The following is an 11,346-nucleotide window of genomic DNA, read 5'->3' as shown; positions in this document are numbered from 1 at the left end:
GTTGTGTGTACGTCAGTGCGGTTGTGTGTACGTCAGTGCGGTTGTGTGTACGTCAGTGCGGTTGTGTGTACGTCAGTGCGGTGTGTGTCTCGGGACATGAACTGTTTTATACCAGGGGCCTTCTCGGTCTCTCTCGGTCTCTCTCGGTGTCTCTCGGTGTCTCTGTCTCTGTCTCTGTCTCTGTCTCTCTCTCTCTCTCTCTCTCTGTCTCTCTCTCAACAGTGTTTTGGAATTCCTCTCCCTTTCAGCTAGTTGACACACGTGTTCTGTCCAGCCTGAGGTAGAAAGATAAAGCTCTCACACACACACACACACACACACACACACACACACACACACACACACACACACACACACACACACACACACACACACACACACACACACACACACCCTGCTCCAGCCCTTAACTAAACATGCACACACACACACACACACACACACACACACACACACACACACACACACACACACACACACACACACACACACACACACACACACACACACACACACACCCTGCTCCAGCCCTTATCTAAACATGCACACACACACACACACACACACACACACACACACACACACACACACACACACACACACACACACACACACACACACACACACACACACACACACACACACACACACACACACACACCCTGCTCCAGCCCCTTCTAAACATGCACACACACACACACACACACACACACACACACACACACACACACACACACACACACACACACACACACACACACACACACACACACACACACACACACACACACCCTGCTCCAGCCCTTATCTAAACATGCACACACACACACACACACACACACACACACACACACACACACACACACACACACACACACACACACACACACACACACACACACACACACACACACACACACACACACCCTGCTCCAGCCCTTATCTAAACATGCACACACACACACACACACACACACACACACACACACACACACACACACACACACACACACACACACACACACACACACACCCTGCTCCAGCCCTTATCTAAACATGCACACACACACACACACACACACACACACACACACACACACACACACACACACACACACACACACACACACACACACACACACACACACACACACACACCCTGCTCCAGCCCTTATCTAAACATACACACACACACACACACACACACACACACACACACACACACACACACACACACACACACACACACACACACACACACACACCCTGCTCCAGCCCTTATCTAAACATGCACACACAATAACACTGCCTCCCTCTCTAACCGTAGCGTCCTGACCATCTCCTGACCATCTCCTGACTATTCCCTATATAGTGAACTACTTGTGACCAGGGCCCTATTCCCTATATAGTGAACTACTTGTGACCAGGGCCCTATTCCCTATATAGGGAATTACTTGTGACCAGGGCCCTATTCCCTATATAGTCAAACCAAATCAAATGTATTTATACAGCCCTTCGTACATCAGCTGATATCTCAAAGTGCTGTACAGAAACCCAGCCTAAAACCCCAAACAGCAAGCAATGCAGGTGTAGAAGCACAGTGGCTAGGAAAAACTCCCTAGAAAGGCCAAAACCTAGGAAGAAACCTAGAGAGGAACCAGGCTATGAGGGGTGGCCAGTCCTCTTCTGGCTGTGCCGGGTGGAGATTATAACAGAACATGGCCAAGATGTTCAAATGTTCATAAATGACCAGCATGGTCAAATAATAATAATCACAATGAAGAGCCCTATTCCCTATATAGTGAACTACTAGTGACCAGAGCCCTATTCCCTGTATAGTGAACTACTAGTGACCAGAGCCCTATTCCCTATATAGTGAACTACTAGTGACCAGAGCCCTATTCTCTATGTAGTGAACTACTAGTGACCAGAGCCCTATTCCCTATATAGTGAACTACTAGGGACCAGAGCCCTATTCCCTATATAGTGAACTACTAGTGACCAGAACCCTATTCCATATATGGTGAACTACTAGTGACCAGTGCCCTTTTCCCTATATAGTGAACTACTTGTGACCAAAGGCCCTATTCCCTATATAGTGAACTACTAGTGACCAGAGCCCTATTCCCTATTTAGTGAACTACTTGTGACCAAAGGCCCTATTCCCTATATAGTGACCTACTAGTGACCAGAGCCCGATTCCCTATCTAGTGAACTACGTTAGACCAGAGCCCTATTCCCTATATAGTGAACTACTTGTGACCAGGGCCCTATTCCCTATATAGTCAAATCAAATCAAATGTATTTATACAGCCCTTCGTACATCAGCTGATATCTCAAAGTGCTGTACAGAAACCCAGCCTAACCAGAGCCCTATTCCCTACATAGTGAACTACTAGTGACCAGAGCCCTTTTCCCTATATAGTGAACTACTAGTGACCAGAGCACTATTCCCTATACAGTGAACTACTAGTGACCAGTGCCCTATTCCCTATATAGTGAACTACTTGTGACCAGAGCCCTATTTCCTATATAGTGAACTACTAGTGACCAGAGCCCTATTCCCTATATAGTGAACTACTAGTGACCAGTGCCCTTTTCCCTATATAGTGAACTACTAGTGTCCAGAGCCCTATTCCCTATATAGTGAACTACTAGTGACCAGAGCCCTATTCCCTATATAGTGAACTACTTTAGACCAGAGCCCTATTCCCTATATAGTGAACTACTAGTGACCAGAGCCCTATTCCCTATATAGTGAACTACTAGTGACCAAAGGCCCTATTCCCTATATAGTGAACTACTAGTGACCAGAGCCCTATTCCCTATTTAGTGAACTACTTGTGACCAAAGGCCCTATTCCCTATATAGTGACCTACTAGTGACCAGAGCCCGATTCCCTATCTAGTGAACTACGTTAGACCAGAGCCCTATTCCCTATATAGTGAACTACTTGTGACCAGGGCCCTATTCCCTATATAGTGAATTACTTGTGACCAGGGCCCTATTCCCTATATAGTGAATTACTTTAGACCAGAGCCCTATTCCATATTCGGTGAACTACTAGTGACCAGAGCCCTATTCCCTATATAGTTCACTACTTTAGACCAGAGCCCTATTCCCTATATAGTGAACTACTTGTGACCAGAGCCCTATTCCCTATATAGTGAACTACTAGTGACCAGAGCCCTATTCCCTATATAGTGAACTACTAGTGACCAGAGCCCTATTCCCTATATAGTGAACTACTAGTGACCAAAGGCCCTATTCCCTATATAGTGAACTACTACTGACCAGAGCCCTATTCCCTATATAGTGAACTACTACTGACCAGAGCCCTATTCCCTATATAGTGAACTACTAGTGACCAGAGCCCTATTCCCTATATAGTGTACTACTAGTGACCAGAGTCCTATTCCCTAAATAGTGAACTACTAGTGACCAGAGCCCTATTCCCTATATAGTGAACTACTAGTGACCAGAGCCCTAATCCCTATATAGTGAACTACTTTAGACCAGAGCCCTATTCCATATACAGTGAACTACTAGTGACCAGAGCCCTATTCCCTATATAGTGAACTAATAGTGACCAGAGCCCTATTCCCTATATAGTGAACTACTAGTGACAAGAGCCCTATTCCCTATATATTGAACTACTAGTGACCAGAACCGTAATCCCTATATAGTGAACTACTAGTGACCAGAGCCCTATTCCCTATATAGTGAACTACTAGTGACCAGTGCCCTATTCCCTATATAGTGAACTACTAGTGTCCAGAGCCCTATTCCCTATATAGTGAACTACTAGTGACCAAAGGCCCTATTCCCTATATAGTGAACTACTAGTGACCAGAGCCCTATTCCCTATTTAGTGAACTACTTGTGACCAAAGGCCCTATTCCCTATATAGTGACCTACTAGTGACCAGAGCCAGATTCCCTATCTAGTGAACTACGTTAGACCAGAGGCCTATTCCCTATATAGTGAACTACTTGTGACCAGGGCCCTATTCCCTATATAGTGAACTACTTTAGACCAGAGTCCTATTCCCTATAAAGTGAACTACTAGTGACCAGAGCCCTATTCCCTATATAGTGACCTACTAGTGACCAGTGCCCTATTCCCTATATAGTGAACTACTAGTGACCAGAGCCCTATTCCCTATATAGTGAACTACTTGTGACCAGGGCCCTATTCCCTATATAGTGAACTACTTGTGACCAGAGCCCTATTCCCTATATAGTGAACTACTAGTGACCAGAGCCCTATTCCCTATATAGTGCACTACTAGTGACCAGAGCCCTATTCCCAATATAGTGAACTACTAGTGACCAGAGCCCTATTCCCTATATAGTGAACTACTAGTGACCAGAGTCCTATTCCCTATATAGTGACCAGAGCCCTATTCCCAATATAGTGACCAGGAGCTTTCCCTATATAGTGACTACTAGTGACCAGAGTCCCTATTCCCTATATAGTGAACTACTAGTGACCAGAGCCCTATTCCCTATATAGTGCACTACTAGTGACCAGAGCCCTATTCCCTATATAGTGAACTACTAGTGACCAGAGCCCTATTCCCTATATAGTGAACTACTAGTGACCAGAGCCCTATTCCCTATATAGTGCACTACTAGTGACCAGAGCCCTATTCCCTATATAGTGAACTACTAGTGACCAGAGCCCTATTCCCTATATAGTGAACTACTAGTGACCAGAGCCCTATTCCCTATATAGTGAACTACTAGTGACCAGAGCCCTATCCTATATAGTGAACTACTAGTGACCAGAGCCCTATTCCCTATATAGTGAACTACTAGGTGACCAGAGCCCTATTCCCTATATAGTGAACTACTAGGTGACCAGAGCCCTATTCCCTATATAGTGAACTACTAGTGACCAGTAGCCCTATTCCCTATATCGTGAACTACTAGTGACCAGAGCCCTTCCCTATATAGTGAACTACTAGTGACCAGAGCCCTATTCCCTATATAGTGCACTACTAGTGACCAGAGCCCTATTCCTATATAGTGAACTACTAGTGACCAGAGCCCTATTCCCTATATAGTGAACTACTAGTGACCAGAGCCCTTTTCCCTATATAGTCACTACTAGTGACCAAGTCCTTATTCCCTATATAGTGAACTACTAGTGACCGAGCCCTATTCCTATATAGTGCACTACTAGTTGACCAGAGCCCTATTCCCTATATAGTGAACACTATCTATTGACCAGAGCCCTATTCCCTATATAGTGAACTACTAGTGACCAGGAGCCCTATTCCCTATATATTGCACTACTAGTGACCAGAGCCCTATTCCCTATATAGTGCACTACTAGTGACCAGAGCCTATTCCCTATATAGTGAACTACTAGTGACCAGGGCCCTATTCCCATATAGTGAACTACTGGTGACCAGAGCCCTATTCCCTATATATGCCCTACTAGTGACCAGAGCCCTATTCCCTATATAGTGCACTACTAGTGACCAGAGCCCTATTCCCTATATAGTGAACTACTAGTGACCAGAGCCCTATTCCCTATATAGTGAACTACTAGTGACCAGAGCCCTATTCCCTATATAGTGAACTACTAGTGACCAGAGCCCTATTCCCTATATAGTGAACTACTAGGAGATTGTTCCTGTTTAAAGCGGGGAGAAGCCGATGATGCAGGACGAGATTGTTCCTGTTTAAAGCGGGGCAAAGCCGGTGATGCTGGAGGAGATTGTTCCTGTTTAAAGCGGGGAGAAGCGAGAGCAGGACGAGATTGTTCCTGTTTAAAGCGGGGCAAAGCCGGTGATGCTGGAGGAGATTGTTCCTGTTTAAAGCGGGGAGAAGCCGATGATGCAGGAGTAGATGGCTGCCTGTATCCAAGGGAAGTATTTATTAGTCAAACACCGGAGCAAAAACGTTTGGTCTGTCGGTCTGTGGAGACAGGTGCAACCAGGAGTATTTACCAGTCACCCACTAGGTGGCAATATAGCCCAGCCTACTTTAATATCAGTGTTGCCAGGAGAGTTTGATATAGGAAGCCAACAAAATGGCACCCTATTCCCTATATAGTGAACTACTAGTGACCAGGGACCTATTCCCTATATAGTGAACTACTAGTGACCAGAACTCTAATCCCTATATAGTGAACTACTGGTGACCAGATCCCTATTCTCTATATAGTGAACTACTGGTGACCAGAGCCCTATTCCCTATATAGTGAACTACTAGTGACCAGAGCCCTATTCCCTATATAGTGAACTACTAGTGACCAGGGCCCTATTCCCTAGATAGTGAACTACTTGTGACCAGAGCCCTATTCCCTATATAGTGAACTACTAGTGACCAGAGCCCTCTTCCCTATATAGTGAACTACTAGTGACCAGAGCCCTATTCCCTATATAGTGAACTACTAGTGACCAGAGCCCTATTCCCTATATAGTGAACTACTTGTGACCAGGGCCCTATTCCATATATGGTGAACTACTAGTGACCAGTACCCTATTCCCTATATAGTGAACTACTAGTGACCAGAGCCCTATTCCCTATATAGTGAACTACTTTAGACCAGAGCGCTATTCCCTATATAGTGAACTACTAGTGACCAGAGCCCTATTCCCTATATAGTGAACTACTAGTGACCAGATCCCTATTCCCTATTTAGTGAACTACTTGTGACCAAAGGCCCTATTCCCTATCTAGTGACCTACTAGTGACCAGAGCCCGATTCCCTATCTAGTGAACTACTAGTGACCAGAGCCCTATTCCCTATATAGTGAACTACTAGTGACCAAAGGCCCTATTCCCTATATAGTGAACTACTAGTGACCAGAGCCCTATTCCCTATTTAGTGAACTACTTGTGACCAAAGGCCCTATTCCCTATATAGTGACCTACTAGTGACCAGAGAGCCTATCCCTATCTAGTGAACTACTTTAGACCAGAGCCCTATTCCTATATAGTGAACTACTTGTGACCAGGGCATATTCCCTATATAGTGAATTACTTGTGACCAGGGCCTATTCCCTATATATTCAATCAAATCAAATGATTTCACAGCCCTTCGTACATCAGCTGATATCTCAAAGTGCTGTACAGAAACCCAGCCTAAAACCCACAAACAGCAAGCAATGCAGGTGTAGAAGCACAGTGGCTAGGAAAAACTCCCTAGAAAGGCCAAAACCTAGGAAGAAACCTAGAGAGGAACCAGGCTATGAGGGGGTGGCCAGTCCTCTTCTGGCTGTGGGGGTGGAGATTATAACAGAACATGGCCAAGATGTTCAAATGTTCATAAATGACCAGCATGGTCAAATAATAATAATCACAATGAAGAGCCTTATTCCCTATATAGTGAACTACTAGTGACCAGAGCCCTATTCCCTATACAGTGAACTACTAGTGACCAGAGCCCTATTCCCTATATAGTGAACTACTAGTGACCAGAGCCCTATTCCCTATATAGTGCACTACTAGTGACAAGAGCCCTATTCCCTATATAGTGAACTACTAATGACCAGAACCGTATTCCCTATATAGTGAACTACTAGTGACCAGAGCCCTATTCCCTATATAGTGAACTACTAGTGACCAGAGCCCTATTCCCTATATAGTGCACTACTAGTGACAAGAGCCCTATTCCCTATATAGTGCACTACTTTAGACCAGAGCCCTATTCCCAATATAGTGAACTACTAGTGACCAGAGCCCTATTCCCTATATAGTGAACTACTAGTGACCAGAACCCTATTCCCTATATAGTGAACTACTGGTGACCAGAGCCCTATTCCATATACGGTGAACTACTAGTGACCAGAGCCCTATTCCCTATATAGCTCACTACTTTAGACCAGAGCCCTATTCCCTATATAGTGAACTACTAGTGACCAGAGCCCTATTCCCTATATAGTGAACTATTAGTGACCAGAGCCCTATTCCCTATATAGTGAACTACTGTTGACCAGGGCCTCTTGGGCCTCTCTTAGGAGTTTGTTCCTGTTAATAGTAGGACGAAGCCGATGATGCTGGAGCAGATTGTTCCTGTTAAAAGCGGGGCAAAGCCGATGATGCTGGAAGAGATTGTTCCTGTTAAAAGCGGGGCAAAGCCGATGATGCTGGAAGAGATTGTTCCTGTTTAAAGCGGGGCAAAGCCGATGATGCTGGAAGAGATTGTTCCTGTTTAAAGCGGGGCAAAGCCGATGATGCTGGAAGAGATTGTTCCTGTTTAAAGCGGGGAGAAGCCGATGATGCTGGAGTAGATGGCTGCCTGTATCCAAGGGAAGTATTTATTAGTCAAACACCGGAGCAAAACGTTTGGTCTGTTGGTCTGTGGAGACAGGTGCAACCAGGAGTATTTACCAGTCACCCACTAGGTGGCAGTATAGCCCAGCCTACTTTAATATCAGTGTTGCCAGGAGAGTTTGATATAGGAAGCCAACAAAATGGCACCCTATTCCCTATATAGTGAACTACTAGTAACCAGAGCCCTATTCCCTATATAGTGAACTACTAGTGACCAGGGACCTATTCCCTATATAGTGAACTACTAGTGACAAGGGCCCTATTCCCTATATAGTGAACTACTAGTGACCAGAGCCCTATTCCCTATATAGTGAACTACTAGTGACCAGGGCCCTATTCCCTATATAGTGAACTACTAGTGACCAGAGCCCTATTCCCTATATAGTGAACTACTAGTGACCAGAGCCCTATTCCCTATATAGTGAACTACTAGTGACCAGATCCCTATTCCCGATTTAGTGAACTACTTGTGACCAAAGGCCCTATTCCCTATCTAGTGACCTACTAGTGACCAGAGCCCGATTCCCTATCTAGTGAACTACTAGTGACCAGAGCCCTATTCCCTATATAGTGAACTACTAGTGACCAAAGGCCCTATTCCCTATATAGTGAACTACTAGTGACCAGAGCCCTATTCCTATTTAGTGAACTACTTGTGACCAAAGGCCCTATTCCCTATATAGTGACCTATAGTGACCAGAGCCCGATTCCCTATCTAGTGAACTACTTTAGACCAGAGCCCTATTCCCTATATAGTGAACTACTTGTGACCAGGGCCATATTCCCTATATAGTGAATTACTTGTGACCAGGGCCCTATTCCCTATATAGTGAACTACTAGTGACCAGAGCCCTATTCCCTATATAGTGAACTACTAGTGACCAGAGCCCTATTGTCACGTTCCTGACCTGTTTTCTGTTGTTTTGTATGTGTTTAGTTGGTCAGGGCGTGAGTTGGGGTGGGTATTCTATGTTGTGTGTCTAGTTCGTCTGTTTCTGTGTTCAGCCTAATATGGTTCTCAATCAGAGACAGCTGTCAATCGTTGTCCCTGATTGAGAATCATATATAGGTGGCTTGTTTTGTGTTGGGGATTGTGGGTGGTGTTTCTGTCTCTGTGTTTGGTTCTGCACCAGATAGGACTGTCTCGGCTTTCACGTTTGTTATTTTGTTATTTGTTAATGTTCATCGTTTATTGTGTAATTAAGCATGTTGAACACTAACTGCGCTGCATTTTGGTCCTCTCCTTCATCCCAGGAAGAAAGCCGTTACACCTATTCCCTACATAGTGAAATACTAGTGACCAGAGCCCTATTCCCTATATAGTGAACTACTAGTGACCAGAGCCCTATTCCCTATATAGTGAACTACTTTAGACCAGAGCCCTATTCCCTATATAGTGAACTACTAGTGACCAGAGCCCTATTCCCTATATAGTGAACTACTAGTGACCAGAGCCCTATTCCCTATATAGTGAACTACTAGTGACCAGAGCCCTATTCCCTATTAGTGAACTACTAGTGACCGAGCCTATTCCCTATATAGTGAACTACTAGTGTCCAGAACCCTATTCCCTATATAGTGAACTACTAGTGTCCAGAGCCCTATTCCCTATATAGTGAACTACTAGTGTCCAGAGCCCTATTCCCTATATAGTGAACTACTAGTGACCAGGGCCCTATTCCCTATATAGTGAACTACTAGTTACCAGAGCCCTATTCCCTATATAGTGAACTACTAGTGACCAGAGCCCTATTCCCAATATAGTGAACTACTAGTGACCAGAGCCCTATTCCCTATATAGTGAACTACTAGTGACCAGAGCCCTATTCCCTATATAGTGAACTACTAGTGACCAGGGCCCTATTCCCTATATAGTGAACTACTATCACTGGACGAACCCTACACCCTACATAGTAGACACGACTGATCACTGAGTGGACGAACCCTACACCCTACATAGTAGACATGATTGATCACTGAGTGAACGAACCCTACACCCTACATAGTAGACATGACTGATAACTGAGTCGACGAACCCTACACCCTACATAGTAGATACGACTGATCACTTAGTGGACGAACCCTAAACCCTATATAGTAGACATGACTGATCACTGAGTGGACGAACCCTACACCCTACATAGTAGACATGATTGATCACTGAGTGAACGAACCCTACACCCTACATAGTAGACATGACTGATCACTGAGTGGACGAACCCTACATAGTAAACATGACTGATCACTGAGTGGACAAACCCTACACCCTACATAGTAGACACGACTGATCACTTAGTGGACGAACCCTACACCCTACATAGTAGACACGACTGATCACTTAGTGGACGAACCCTACACCCTACATAGTAGACACGACTGATCACTGAGTGGACGAACCCTACACCCTACATAGTAGACATGACTGATCACTGAGTGGACGAACCCTACACCCTACATAGTAGACAACACTGATCGCTGAGTGGATGAACCCTACACCCTACATAGTAGACATGACTGATCACTGAGTGGACGAACCCTACACCCTACATAGTAGACATGACTGATCACTGAGTGGACAAACCTACACCCTACATAGTAGACATGATGATCACTGAGTGGACGAACCCTACACCCTACATAGTAGACACTGATCACTGAGTGGACGAACCCTACACCCTACATAGTAGACATGACTGATCACGAGATGGACAAACCCTACACCCTACATAGTAGACATGACTGATCACTGAGTGGACGAACCCTACACCCTACATAGTAGACATGACTGATCACTGAGTGGACGAACCCTACACCCTACATAGTAGACATGACTGATCACTGAGTGGACGAACCCTACACCCTACATAGTAGACATGACTGATCACTGAGTGGACGAACCCTACACCCTACATAGTAGACATGACTGATCACTGAGTGGACGAACCCTACACCCTACATAGTAGACACGACTGATCACTGAGTGGACGAACCCTACAAAAAAAAAAGACAAACCACACCCTACATAGTAGACATGACTGATCACTGAGTGGACGAA

This window comes from Salvelinus namaycush, unplaced genomic scaffold (genome assembly GCF_016432855.1).
Source record: "Salvelinus namaycush isolate Seneca unplaced genomic scaffold, SaNama_1.0 Scaffold155, whole genome shotgun sequence".
Taxonomy (NCBI): domain Eukaryota; kingdom Metazoa; phylum Chordata; class Actinopteri; order Salmoniformes; family Salmonidae; genus Salvelinus; species Salvelinus namaycush.
Note: the sequence above shows the minus strand (reverse complement) of the source record.